The sequence below is a fragment of the Corapipo altera genome, unplaced genomic scaffold, assembly GCF_003945725.1.
Source record: "Corapipo altera isolate COAL_440 unplaced genomic scaffold, ASM394572v1 316, whole genome shotgun sequence".
Taxonomy (NCBI): domain Eukaryota; kingdom Metazoa; phylum Chordata; class Aves; order Passeriformes; family Pipridae; genus Corapipo; species Corapipo altera.
In genome coordinates, this window is record NW_020884974.1 from 1391330 (window position 1) to 1404947 (window position 13618).

The 13618-nt window shown below is 43.6% G+C and overlaps 1 long non-coding RNA gene across 5 annotated transcripts in view; it reads right to left on the reverse strand.

The window, feature by feature from the left end:
- Positions 1–13618, reverse strand: part of LOC113957667 — a 27870-nt gene continuing 14252 nt past the window's right edge. For 2 of the 5 annotated variants that reach the window (XR_003531256.1, XR_003531258.1), the window contains exons 6-8: positions 2013–2627; positions 1799–1925; positions 1–46 (exon numbers count right to left, since the gene is read on the reverse strand). This is a non-coding gene — a long non-coding RNA (uncharacterized LOC113957667). The remainder of the gene's footprint in view (positions 47–1798; positions 1926–2012; positions 2628–13618) is intronic. The other 3 variants (XR_003531257.1, XR_003531260.1, XR_003531259.1) reach the window with 3 other exon arrangements.

Genomic DNA, 13618 nt, shown 5'->3' on the forward strand with positions numbered 1-13618 from the left:
TTCTCTTCCTTGGACCTTGATCTGTGTTATGAATTTCTCTTCTGCTCTATTAGAAGAATTGCAGACATGGTAATTAAATATCAGAGCAACTCTACCTCCACAAGCTCCCTGACCCTGTTGCAAACAGGCTGGAAAGGCTGCTGTTTATTATTAGTTTTTCTGGTCGAAGCTGAGAGGCAAGAGACAGGTTAGTATGTGTTCATGTGCCCATAAATGCAAATTTTAAATTTCATAAATACAACAAATATTCTACTGTGTTTATTACCACTTTAGGTAAGGCTGACCAAACCTTGGATGCAATTTTCAGTGGCTAAGGGCTCTACAGTCACTTTGTCATTAGTCTGCAGCAATATTTGCACTGTGAAAGGTTCCCTGCAGTCCCATGGAAGGCTGATTTGGTCACCATATCATTTATCACAAGACAATTTGCAAATGCTCTCCTGTGAGGAACAAACCTATATCAAATTCCATAGAAAAGGAAATGCAGGTGAAAATTGGGATGGAGAACATGCAAACAGTTAATTCTGACTAACTCTGCCTGAAGGTACAGTCCAGACTACCCCTGTGATGCTGAAAGGGAACTTCTGGCCTTAAACATTGTGATACATTTTAATTCAGGACTGAATGGAAGAATGTTGGCCATTAATGCCCACAGTTAAAGGTCTGTTCATTGTTCAGCTTGAGGAACAGAGCCCTGGTGCTGCCTGTGGTCAGTACACTGACAGTGAGGGCAGAGACCTGGAAACCACTGTGGAAGGAGAGGGGGTGATTTGCATTTGGAGGGAGTGGTGAAAGGCCCCAGGTAAAGAACCAGGAACCCTGTTAAGTAGTTAAATCACAGATATGATGTCTATCCCAGAAGGAGCAAAAGGCCCTCTGGAAATACCTACTTAATCCCAGAGCCAGCACTGTCTAACACTGGCTTGAACTCCCTGACACCATATGAGTATATGAGAATCTGAAGTTCTTATTAGAAGAAAAACACTACACCAAATAGTTCAGAAGGAGGTCCTAGGGAGAGCAATTGCTGTGGAGTAGTTCAGAGATGTGCTGAACACACAGTTAATGCTTCAGTGCTCCCTCCTCCTTCTGTAGGAGCCTCCTGTTCCACTGCTCATTGGGTTTCCTGGGGCAGCATTTTCTCCTGCCCCTGTCCCTGAAACACAGCCCTGTGACAATGGCTCCTTCCTCTGTCCCTGGGCCTCACCCAGGCACAAACATGGCAACATTTAATTAACAACACTATCGAGATCAAACACACCCTGGGAAAGATGGCAAAAGCGCTTCTATCCCCTGTGGAGATGAATCTGTACCTCCTGGTGGTGTCAGTGTGACAGCTGGTGGCATTCCAGCAGCTGGGCACACCAGTCTCCTGGAGCTCACCCTGGTGGATATGCCTTAGGTACCTGGTGCTGCAGCAATGCCTGAGAGCACTCAGCCCGTGCCTGTATTCCAGGAAAAAACCCTGCTACATCCAAGCCTTTGCCAGAGCATAATCAGACTCCCTTTTCCTTCCTTAATAAAGCCTGAAGGAAACTACATGCTAAAATACAGCACTTGGCAAAAAACCTGTGTGGTTCCTTCCAAATCTAAGTTTTAGGAGAAGAATAAGGCAGGAAAAAGAATTCAGGGATGAAACCAGGGCCAACCAGGGCCAGTGAGGATAGAAAATACACACCCACCACCTGTTAAAAGGTGACCCCAATACACCATCAGGTTTCTGTACCTCTGGCTGGGCAAGTGAGGCACAGGACGGGTCTCCAGGAACCAGAGGCCAGCAAGGAATATCCCAACACACCTGTAGGGATCCAGCTTGCCCATCCCCTGAGAGAGGAAATCCACTGAGGTTTGGTTTTCCTTCACACCAGTTGAGTTAAAAAGCTACGGAGTGGGCACAGTAATGAATCCATGCAGGATGCACAGCCCTGTGGGTTAAAGGGAAAACAAGTTACCAGGTGAGGAGGATGCTCAGGACAGACCAGAGCAGCAGTGCTTGACTGAGGAAAGGCCACTTGCCAAGTGAGACCCAGACAGCAGGAGCAGAGCCGGATGGTGAGTAACGCTGCCGTCAGCGCTCCCACTGGCGTGGCAATTCCAGGCAGGACTCTGCTCCCGGGGTCTGAGGGGGAGCTCTGCTACCCTTTGACTTCAGAGGCATTTCTAGTTCTGGCAGCTCCAATCCAAGGCTGCTGCCAATACAAACTTGGCACGGCCCAACCTCTGAACTCCCCGGATTAGGTGGTGGGGCTGCAATCCAAGGCCTGCTCCGCAGGCGCACACGGGCGAACAGGACACGCCGGGCGAGGGGGATGAAAAGAAGCCGCCTGGCACATTTCCAGTTATCCCTGCCGGGATCCTGGGATGTACAGATGTGTGGATGGGTGAGGGCTGCTGGGCAGGGCCATGCTTTGTTTCTGGCTCCTTCAGCCTTCTGGCCTTCTGGCCTTTGCTTCAGCGGAGATTCTGACTGGGGACAAAACCCAGCGGTACCATCGGCCATCACTCAGCACCACCCTGGAGTCTGGAAACCTCAAACACCTTCATCACCGACATTCATTGATGCTGAAGAGCCTCAGTGACTTGCTGAAGAGCCTCAGTGACTTGCTGAAGTGCAGCTGTATTTCCTGCTGGGAAATCAGAGACAGTTCCAAGTCTTGCATACACAGAAGTTCTCCGTTCATGTGGAGCTGTTGCTTCAGGACACCCATGGCTTTATTTGCCCTTTGTATCCCTGGACAAACTTTGAGGCACAGGGTAGTTCTGGGTGTGAGCTGGAACAGAAAGGAAACACCAGAGAGTGGCAGCTGATGGCCAGAGCTCAGTGGGGTGTTAGGGATCACACCTCCAGCAGCGCTGCACTAATAAACTCCACATCCAAGCAGTGTATCCAGCCATGCCCTGGGAATGATGGTAAATGTAATCCCTAACTGGCTGCAGGCTTTTATAAACACATTTGCATGTCTGGACACACTTAACTCGGCTCCAATCACTTCTCAGATCATTGGGTTCAGCTATTCCACATCTTCCACCCACAACTGGTGCCAGATTCTTCTGCTTTGATACATTTAGTATTAGAAAGGGAAAGAATACTTACTTGCAGATAAAAATACGGATAAAAAGAATTGTTCTTTAGCACACAGATTCCAATGATAATGTATGAACAGCCAAATGATGGGGGCATCAGAAACACCACCAAGCCAAGGGACTGTTCAGATTACAGAGCAAAGGTTAAGAAGTGCTCTGAAGTGATGATGTGCAATTGCTGCAAGGAGAAGACACTCTCAGCAGATTTTTCAACCTACGCAAGGACTATAAAACTGGGGTAATTTTGAGACCAAGTTCAACTAATTTCTTGGACAAAATGTGTAAGAAGCAAAAGGTTTTTTTATAAAAATATATATATAGCATTGCATTAGAAAGATTTCTCCTAAAATGGGAAGAACTAGCACACAGGAGCAAGGATTGCACAGCTCCTGTGGTTCTTGATAGCTTCACTAAGTGGCTTGAAATGGTTTCCCTAATAACACCTTCTCATCCCACTTGAAGTTACAGACTCGTTTACATACAGGTCAAGAGAAGACACCTTGAGTAGAATGTCTCCCAAGTACAGTTTAAATAAATATATACCTGTATACAGTCTATGGAAAAGCACAGTACATCCGATGTGCAGAGCTCACCTGGAATTCAGGGCGGTTCAGCCAGCCAAGGACCCAGCCAAGCCCCCCTCCAAACCTCCTGAGCAGCAGGCCCAGTCCCACAAAGCACAGTCCTGCCCTCCTGCTTAGATCACAGGAAGGGTCTCAAGAGAGCACCTCAGAGGTGCCAAGAGGCCTGGACTGCACAGGTACAGTCCAGCCCATCGTTAAAGCAGGGCTCACCTCTCTTGCTAATCAAAACTGCAGCACAGCCACTGGCAAACACAAAGTTGTGTGTAAAAGCTTCAAAAAAGGAGCATATCCAGTTTGGGGGCTCCAGTTACAGAGGCAAAACCCATCCCTGAAGGAAATACTCCTGTGAGTATCCCCAGTTACCATGGTCCAGGTTCCTCTCTCCAATGGCCTCCACAGGATTTAGCTGGGCAGCCCCTGGGATCTGATGCTGTAGGTCTGAAAAGGAAAGCTGGAAGAAGGATGGATTCCCAAATCCGACAGAACCAACTGAACTTCTCCATGTCTGGAGAGGAAAATGCAGAGCACTCTGGTGCCACCCTGTGAGTGACTGAAATGGTAGAAACAAAACTACCACGAGAAAGCAACACTCAGAACACACTGAAGGGAGCACAGGAGCCTTAGGATAAGCTGGGGAGGGCAAAGCTCCCTTGTACCAGACCTGCAGGGTTCCTGCAGTTCAACACCTGTGGGCAAATCCTAAATGCTCGAGAGCTTATGGGCAGGAGATGGGCTGAAAAATCTGCAACAAGACCTCTTCTATCTTTCTTCTACTTAAAGGAGCTGGACTTTGAACACAAGCCTGGCAAATAACTGTGATTACATCAAATGTGTTCATCCTTCATCTGTCTCATCCTTCCTCGTCCCCGTCTGCCGGCAGAATTACCTCAGCAGCCTCCAATATTTTACTATTTACAGGCCAGTTTGCTGTTCTCAGCTGCTCTGACCTTGCTGGAAAGGAAGCACTGGTGGTTTGCTCACTGGTGCCTCTGCAGTGCTCTCAGCGATGTGGAGACTGATAGAGAACCTCAAATTGGGTGTAACCCTGCAAAGCCAGCGCCAAAATATTACTGCTAAAGTTTCTCAGCTCATGTTTTGAAAATTCTTTGGATGCATAAACAATGCTGTCCTTTAACAGACGAGGCTGTAGCACAGAAGGGGTTTGTGCTCACCAACCCAAGCGCACAGAGGAGGAATATCATGGTGTTTTTACCACCTGTAGTAGCTTTACTACAGACCAGCAAAGAGCCATCAGTGATTATCAATGAGCCACAGCAAAGGAAAGCCAGTCACAACCCCTGACTACCTTCAAATTGGTCACCTCAGCTAATCAAAATATCTCTTAATCATATAAAATTTCTCAGCAGATACTAGGAGTAATAGCAAAAGTTAAGTTTTATTTAAAGCTGATGTAAAACAAATTTTCCTGATAGAGATCTGAAAATGATAAACATGACAAAAAGGATATATTGCAGAATGAATTACCACAGACTGAAAGAGCAGCCAGTGAAAACAGTCTGCATTTAGCTGACAAGCAGCTTTTTGGAGAAGTAAAGGGGTTTTGTGAGCAGGCAGGTTCAGCAGTGAAGTTCAGCACTGTCAGACTAGCCCCTGTTTGTTTATAAACATTATATATTTAGTATTATCTAAATAAATCACATAGCACTGGCTTTGCTCTCACCTTGTGTGCTAGAAAAAATATAGAAATAACAGAAACAAACAGAAATAAGAGAAATAAAAGAAATAACAGTCACTGAATCTCGAGCCTGAAACTTGAGCATAAACCAGCCACGCTAAAGTCTGAGACATATTCACGATCCACAGCCATGTGAGATAACTGACCATTTTTACAAGTCTTTGCAGGGGTGACACAGCACTCTGGCTGTACTGTGTGTTATGTGCTGTACTGTCTCCCACAAGGCAGGACTTTGCTTGGGGCCTCTTACACAGCCTGTCACAGTCTCTAAATTGATTTATTCTGTGCTCAGCAATACCCCTCAGTGCCATGGCCTGCTCTAGTTTTCCAGTAAAGACAGTCCTAGAAATGGAAGATGCAAACATTGATAGCATTTTGACAAAGTCCCTTGGCCACCTAAAGCTGAGCTGAGAAAACCCCCCTAACCTGTTCTTCTAGCAAGAATAAATCTCAGCCTGACACCCCATGAAGGATGACTTGATGTCTGCTCCACCTGGCAAACCCAAAACTCTCCCGCTGGCTTTTCCTCCAGCCTTTGTGCCTTCTGATACTCAGATACACAGCACAGACATCTTCAAATTGGCCATCTGGTCTCAATTACACTGAAGCCAAAGTCAGAGCTTTATGTGCCTGAGCATCACCCTCTCAGCCACCTCTTAATGATGGTGACAACCACAGCAAATCCTTTTTCCCCTCTCACAGTAACTCTGATTGCTGCTACAAACACCTCTGTCTTAGTCTAATAACATAAGCAGCTACTTCTTTACTTTCAAGCCCTTCCTTTACTGCCAAGAATCAGCCTTGCTAGACTTCCAAGTATGTTTGCTCTTCCTCTCAAATTGACCTTTTCCCTTGGCAGGAGTTTCCTCCTCACACAGAACCACTTCATTTTGCTCTTGAGCTCTTTCCCCAGAGTGCTCCTCTGTGAGGGTGTCACCAGAGATAAAACACAACAAATATAGTGAAATGCAGGAACACAGGAAAGGAGTCCAACGCCTTTTCTGTACAAGTTATCTAAAAAATTGGGTTTGGAAGGTATGAAACACCTTCCAGTGTAACATCACTTTGGCAAACAGCACTTTTATGATTATTTGCCTTATGAAAAGATTGGTTACTGAGTTGTTTTTCTAATTTTTTCTCACAGCACATCAGGACAACTTCAACTCAGAAACCAGAATTTAAGTCCATACCTGCTGAAACCATGGACAGGAATTTTTTGTAAATATATTTGAGATTTTGCTCTTTTGTTTTGATTTTTCTGAGGAGAGCAGAACACATCAAAAAGCTCTGCTACTTAGCAAGCACACCTGCAGTTACAGCTTTGACCTCAGTTCTGAGCTTCTGGAGTGAGATTCTAGTTTTTTCAGTACTGTGTCAAGCATGGAAGGAATATGCACTTTTAATATTTATAACCTGCCAGCAGAAATTAGGTTATATTAACTATATATATATATATATATAAAGCGAGAGTTAATGTTTTCACACAGAGATGGGAAATATTCCTACAGGTACCTGACCAAAAGCATTGCATGCAAGACATGCCATGTATTTAGTTTCATTTTTTATTAGTTTTTATACAATTTCACCTGGAGTATCATGTCCAATTTTGTCCCTGTTCCAAGCTGTAGATCCCCTTTGAGAGACTCTGAAGTGAAAAATAACCATTGCTTCCTGAATTGTCCCAGAATAGATGGTTCTTTTCTGTTGCTAAATGTTCTCAGAAGACAACAATATATATTTTTTAGATTAAATCTGATGCATTGCAACAACAAAACAATCAAATATTATAAAAACTGTCATTTCTGCTGCCAGTAGCAGCACTGATATGACAGTTATTCAGTTGATTTTCTGCTCCAGTTTTCCATAGGTACATTTTGTAAGTAAAGAAAACCTTTGTTTGCATTCACCTATTGTGCAGTGGTTGTTTATTTTTAAGCTGGTTTGGTTCTATTTTAAACAAATTTAATAAGATGAGCTACAGGACTTGTAAATCAGAACATCTGGTAAAGGCCTGCAATCTGCCAGACAGTCTTGTGCAAGAGTAATCGCTCCAACTAAGTGTTATTTGCAATGCTCTTTAATATTATGCCAGACACAGTGATCACACAAATGTAAAAAGGATGGAAGTAACATCATATCCCTGAAATCATCACCAAGTGCCCATATTTTCTGAAGCTCACATATGAATCACAAGCAAACTACTGTCCTGGCAGAAGCCAAAGGTCCCAGAGGGGGAACATGCCTGATGTTCACAGGGGGGAAAAGAAAGGAAAAAGCAAGATGGAGCAAAACCTGCAGATTTATCATGGTCTTTGCTGTCCAAGTGACTGCTCATAGATTAACTGAGACAGTTAAGGGTGAGAGGATTAAATTAAACAGTTTTCATTAACAAATACAAAGTTGGAATGGACTAAAAGAACATGACCATAGTATGATTTATGGTTAGGCCAATACAAATATTTCCTGTCAGTCAACAGTTACAAATGGCAAATATTTACACTTTCTCACTCTTCACTATTTAGTGATGTGATTTTGCTGCTTTTAAATCATTTTGTATTAATCTAAACTGATGTTTCAGGGAGATATTTTTTCAGAGAGATCATCTTTGTCATTAAGATACAAGTTTAAATTTTTAGCTTTGGTTTCAAAACTGGATTGAAAGACAGCCTGGTACTGTGATCAAGATGCTCTAACAGTAGCAATAATAATCTACTTAAACATTCCTTTTGATATGAAAAAAACCCCAAACCAAAGCAACAAACCACTGGTTGGGAAACTGCTGAGCAGCAGGAATGAATATTTTTCACAACTTCATGTAACACAGAAAGCTGCAGGTGCTACACACTTTATCTTTTATGACTACTGTGATGGGTTTTCATACTCTTATTCTCATCAAAACTTGCTTAAATTTCACAATCAGCAAGAGAAGCCAGTAAGTGAAGCAGAGGGTTCACAGAGGTGGAAGAACAAATTTCAGAAGGGTGACTGAGGAGTTCTCCTCCCTCACCCCAGGTACCCAAACCACTGAGAAAGATGTGACAACCCCCCCGCAGAAGGACTGAAGGGAAACACTGGGGCCATTGGTGATTGTGCCCCAGCCCCAGGAAATGACTGTTGTCACCTCTCCATGTAATTATGTCATGGCAAAGTTCTCCTGCCTGCCCAAATAAGACTCTTCAACAGACGGCTGCGATACCTGGCTCAGGACACGGACACAGATCAGACCCAGTTACAGTGAAGTAACGTCTCCAGAACGACTGTCCTGCCCTGCTGCCCTACAGGAACAGCCTTCCAAAATCACACCAGGGCAGTGCCACAGCCTCCACTCATCTGTTCTCCTCCAGTGGCTGAGGAGAGCCAGGGAAGGAACTCCTGCCTCACTGAGATCCTTCTCCCACCTCGTTCAAAACTGCATCCAACTCCCTCTCAAAGCTTATTTGGTCAGAAAGCTCATTTGGTCACTGCAACCTCAGTGATACAATGCTTAGGAACCTTACTCTAGCATAATCTTTCTTAAAAACTGCTTAAAACTATTTGACTTTTGTCTGCTGTTGCTAAAGGTTTTATTAAACTAAAAGTTTAAATAATTCTCTTTCAGTCCCCCAGATCAATGCCTGGAGGTATTTACACACAGAAATCAAAGCCATCTGTTGCTGGAATTAGCAAACTAAACCTTTCTATGCTTTACTCTTGCATCTTTCCATTGCTTTATTTATTATTGCAGCCTCTCTTTTCATCTGTCTTAGTGTCAGTACCCTCAGTGCCTTCAGCACAGACAGCAACACTCACAGTATTCCCTATCAGACCATGGGGCTCAGTTAATATTTTTAGACTACTTTCTCCACTTTCACTGAATCCAGGCCCTGAATTTTTGAACTGTGCTGGTCTAAATGTCACCAGAAAACTTCCAGCAGCGTGTCCCAATAATGGTGAAGTTTTATCTGGCCATACAGTTGAGTTCAGTGAGTAACCCGAGCCCCGAGGAGTGTTTCACCAGGGCGTTACCATGAGGTAACGCGGAGTCATCAGCCCCAGCCAGAGCCCTGGAACAGAATGTTATGAGTGTAACATCCACCTGCAAACGGTGCCAAACTCTGCAATCCCTGCACATTCCACAGCCATCTCCCCCAGCCCCTCAGGATTCCCAAAGACAAAAACACACGAGCCTATCTGCTGGCATTCCCGCTCCCTCCATGACTGAGTATTCCAGGCAGTCCCTGCTCCTACAGTTTGGTAGCTGGTCACTGAGGCCAAATTCTACTTCTCTGCCATCCTGTGTCTGCAGCCCAGCCCATTCCCATCAACACTGGCTAAACAAACCACTACATCATCTCCACCAACACTGAGGGATTCATCTGTGCTCCCAGAGCCGCTCAGTCTCTTGCTGACAGGTTCTCCTTGACCTTCACTGCTCCAGGTCCAACCTCCCTCCTGCTCAGCTTCTCCTTAACGTGGCATTTAAAGTTCACCTGAACTGGTCCAATCTGTCACTGGGTCTAATAATGCAGCTGGTTAAAACACAAGGCAACCAGCACCACCATCCCCATGTATTCCAGCAAACTGAGGGCAAACAGAAGGGCTCATCCCACATCCACACCACCGAAAACCAGGAGAGTCAGGTCCCAGTGCCAGGCTGTCCTTCCTGTTTCCCTCATCAAAAACACCAGAAAGAACCACCACAATGATCCCAATAAACCTTCAAGACAATATTCAGTGTTTGTATATATTCTGAACCTACTTATTTTCTGTGAAGTTCCTGGGAATTTAAAAGCATTGCAAAGTTAAAATTTGTTATACACAGAGGGGGGAAAAAATGCTTGGATGTTTTGTGGTTTTTCACTAAAAAATACATGGAATACATGACAACAACACCTATTATTTTAGGTATAAATTTTACTGATGGAAATAGGATAATTTAGTAATTATTTGTTGCAAGGTCCTAAATGAAATATTCATGAAGCACTGCAAATAACTGAGTTTTCCTCTTTGTTCCTCACTCTGCAAATTAGGCACTATATTTACACATTCTTTTGCAATGTACTTCTAGGAATAAATGTTCAAGCTTCATCAGAGGTTGAATAATGTGCAAATTTGTTCTGTTTTCCTTACAGAAAGTGCCATAAGTTTGGAAAAATATCCTATATATTACTCTGATTTTTACAGAAATATAACCCTTTAACCTGTCCTATTCTCACAACTCCAGTATTTGGATAGAAAAGTCACTGTCATGCCTTGAGAGTAAGCATCAAATGGATTTGGAATTTAAATATTTGTGCCTTAAACACTTTGCTTATAAAACTAATTTTACTCAAGCAAAAGTCACAAATTTATCTTTCTCTAGACTCAGTGGAGCTAAAAAAAATTCATAGAAACAGATAAGAGTATGCAGCACAATAACCCAACTGAAAAGGTCACAAACTTCTGCCCAAAATGTGAGGAGCAGTTTACAACTTGCTAGTTTAAGCACATCTTATAATTCCACATGAGAACAGGTTCATTTAGTTTAAATACTCTGCCTTCACAGGAACTCCTTCTTTATCTGCTAACCCAAGTTGCATTTTTCAGGGCATTCTGAAACCAATTTCCCAGAATTTGACAGACTGTCTGCAGTCCCATTGCTTCAGCTTCTCCATCCTTACCCCTCTCCTAATAATTCTTCCTGTTAGTAGATGTCAACTCCAAGGATTCTGAAGTTCATTTTGAAGGTGTGGAGTTCATATCACACTTACATGAAATTACTTTAATGTAAAAGTTAAGATAAACATTCAGAAGGAGTTGCTGTTCTCCTAAAAAGACTTGTGAGTTTGTGGCATACCCTTAATTGAAATATATGCTGTGTTCTTAAATACTTGCTGTGCCTACTTGTGGCATAGCAGGGCCATTCTTCTTCTGACAAGAAGAATAAAGGAAAAAAAATGAATTAAAACATCAAGGGATATGAATTTCCATTGAGCTTGGCATGAAAGGCTAAGCAAGTTGCTTCCCTTCCCAACTCATTTTCCTTTCAGTGGGTTCAGAACTACCAAGAACTGATGATCAGGTCACCAAGAAATGACCACTGTAGCATCTTTCTTTGGGCTGATTGTCCTCATGAGGCCCCCACATTCATCTGAGAGTTCTCACTGTTATTTCACTTCGTGATGTCGTCCCTGAGCTCCCACAGGAGTTGGGTTTGGCATCTGTTACACTGAGTTTTCCCATAAAATGTCTGTCCATCCTGTTCATGTCTCATGTCCTGGATTTGACAGCTGCAATAATTGGTTTGATTCATTCACTGGAGCACAGGCAGAGCAGGGGCTGTGATGTCCCTTGTCAATATTTCAGCACACACACCTACACTCACTCCATGCTCAAGGTTTTCCCTCCTCAGCAGAACAGGAAAGAATTCACAATATGCCACTTTGTTAATGACAGGATGTCTTTTAAGCAGCACAGTGATTATATATTATTATGATTATGCAAATTCTTTTCTTTCCAGTCTGACTGAGCCTGTATTAAATTTGTTTCTCAGGCCCAGCACCCATAAACACAGGACAAATGGTGTTTTCTTGTAAAAGTATTTTTATGTCAACCCATATTCTTTACCAGCACCCCTTGGATTTTCTCTTATTTTCTGAAAACTGACTTTGAGCAAAGGATGTTGACAATTCCCTGAGCCCAATCCTTCTGGAGTAGAATTGTCCTAAGGGTGGTGCATTATTCATGGTTTTCATCTTCAAACCCACTGCTTTGCTCACAAAAACATATGACTCATTCTGAAGAGAATAAAAGAAGGCTGCCTGTAAAAAGTCCCATCCTCCAGACACATCTCTGATGATGATGTGCGAAAAATTAGACTGTTACATCCACAGGGTGAGGACTTCTTCTTGTTTGTTCTGAAAAGCACCTAACAGACCCTGGTTATGATGCAAATTATGAAACAATTGTAATTGAAAAACCTGATGTACTCAGGAACACTGGCTGACACAGCCACATATGAAAAGAAGATACTGGCTGCCAACTTTGGAGTGCCCAGCACAGGAGACCCTGCAAAAGAATACTCTGTCAGGGGCAGAAAAGCCACGAATGAGACTGTCTGTGGAAGAACAGAAGCTTCTAAGGGTCACCTGCTACTTCCCTTGAACACCTCTCCTGGCATCCCCCTTGCAAATGCACCTCCTTCCTTGCTCCACAATCCAACTTCCAAAGCCTGTTCTAACTTTTTTTGGGAAAAAAGAGAAGAGATTCTTTCCAGTCTGTGCTAGAAAGGGAATCCTCACAGTCCAGTCAAGGCAAATAAGCAATTTTTTTGTAACTAGGCTTTTATTGCAGGCAGGTATTATCTATAAACCTGTCAACCCATCAGGGAGTGATGTAAAATCCTCGATTCTCTACACACTGGAGAGATTTTCTTCTACTTGCAGTCCTCATTACACCTCAGAGTCCCTCAAAAAGCTGAGTTAAAGAGAACACTGTGCCAGAACCAGAGCAGGCCATGTTTGGTGACAGTGAGCTGCTGATTCATCCTCAGATGGAGGTTACAGAAAACACAGGAATCTGGTGCCAGACTTTGGTGCCCTGTCCCTCATCCTTTCACAGTGATGCCCACTGAGGTGCACAGACCTGTCAGATGTACCTGCACCTCCATGCTGGGCCTTGGGGGAGAGAAACTGGAGATTAATCATGTCCCAGAGCACAGTAACTGGGAGCCCTTCCACTGCCTAGACATGCAGCATGTTCATATCTTGCACGGGGGGTGAGGGAGTTGGGATGGAAAGATGCTTCTGCTTTCTTTTTCTGGGAACATTACAGGGATTTGCTGGCTCCTGTTAAGGCTACACTTTGTGATGGGTTTAGTCTAAGCCCTGGGAAGGATAAATAATACCAATAACAGCAATCAATAAAATGGTCTCTGGCACTGTGATTTCCTAACCATTAAACCAGACTGTAACATACCCATCTGTGCAGTAATAAATACTATTACATACTTAAACTTTACATGTTTACAGCCAAAGATTGACATCAGTGTAAATTATGGCTCTGTAAAGCACACCAGAAAACCAGAGTCCTGGGGCTTCAGACTCCAAACATGAAGGCAATCCCCAGCTAAAACTGAGGGACAGATGTGTCAGCAGTGGAAAATCTGCAAACTTCACCCCAGAGCCGACACCAGAGAGGGCTCCAAATTTCATAATCTTAATTTATAGCCTCTAGCCCTGAGTTTAAGTACCAGATTAGCTTTCTCCTAACTCTAACCCCAGATAAGTCCCCAGAT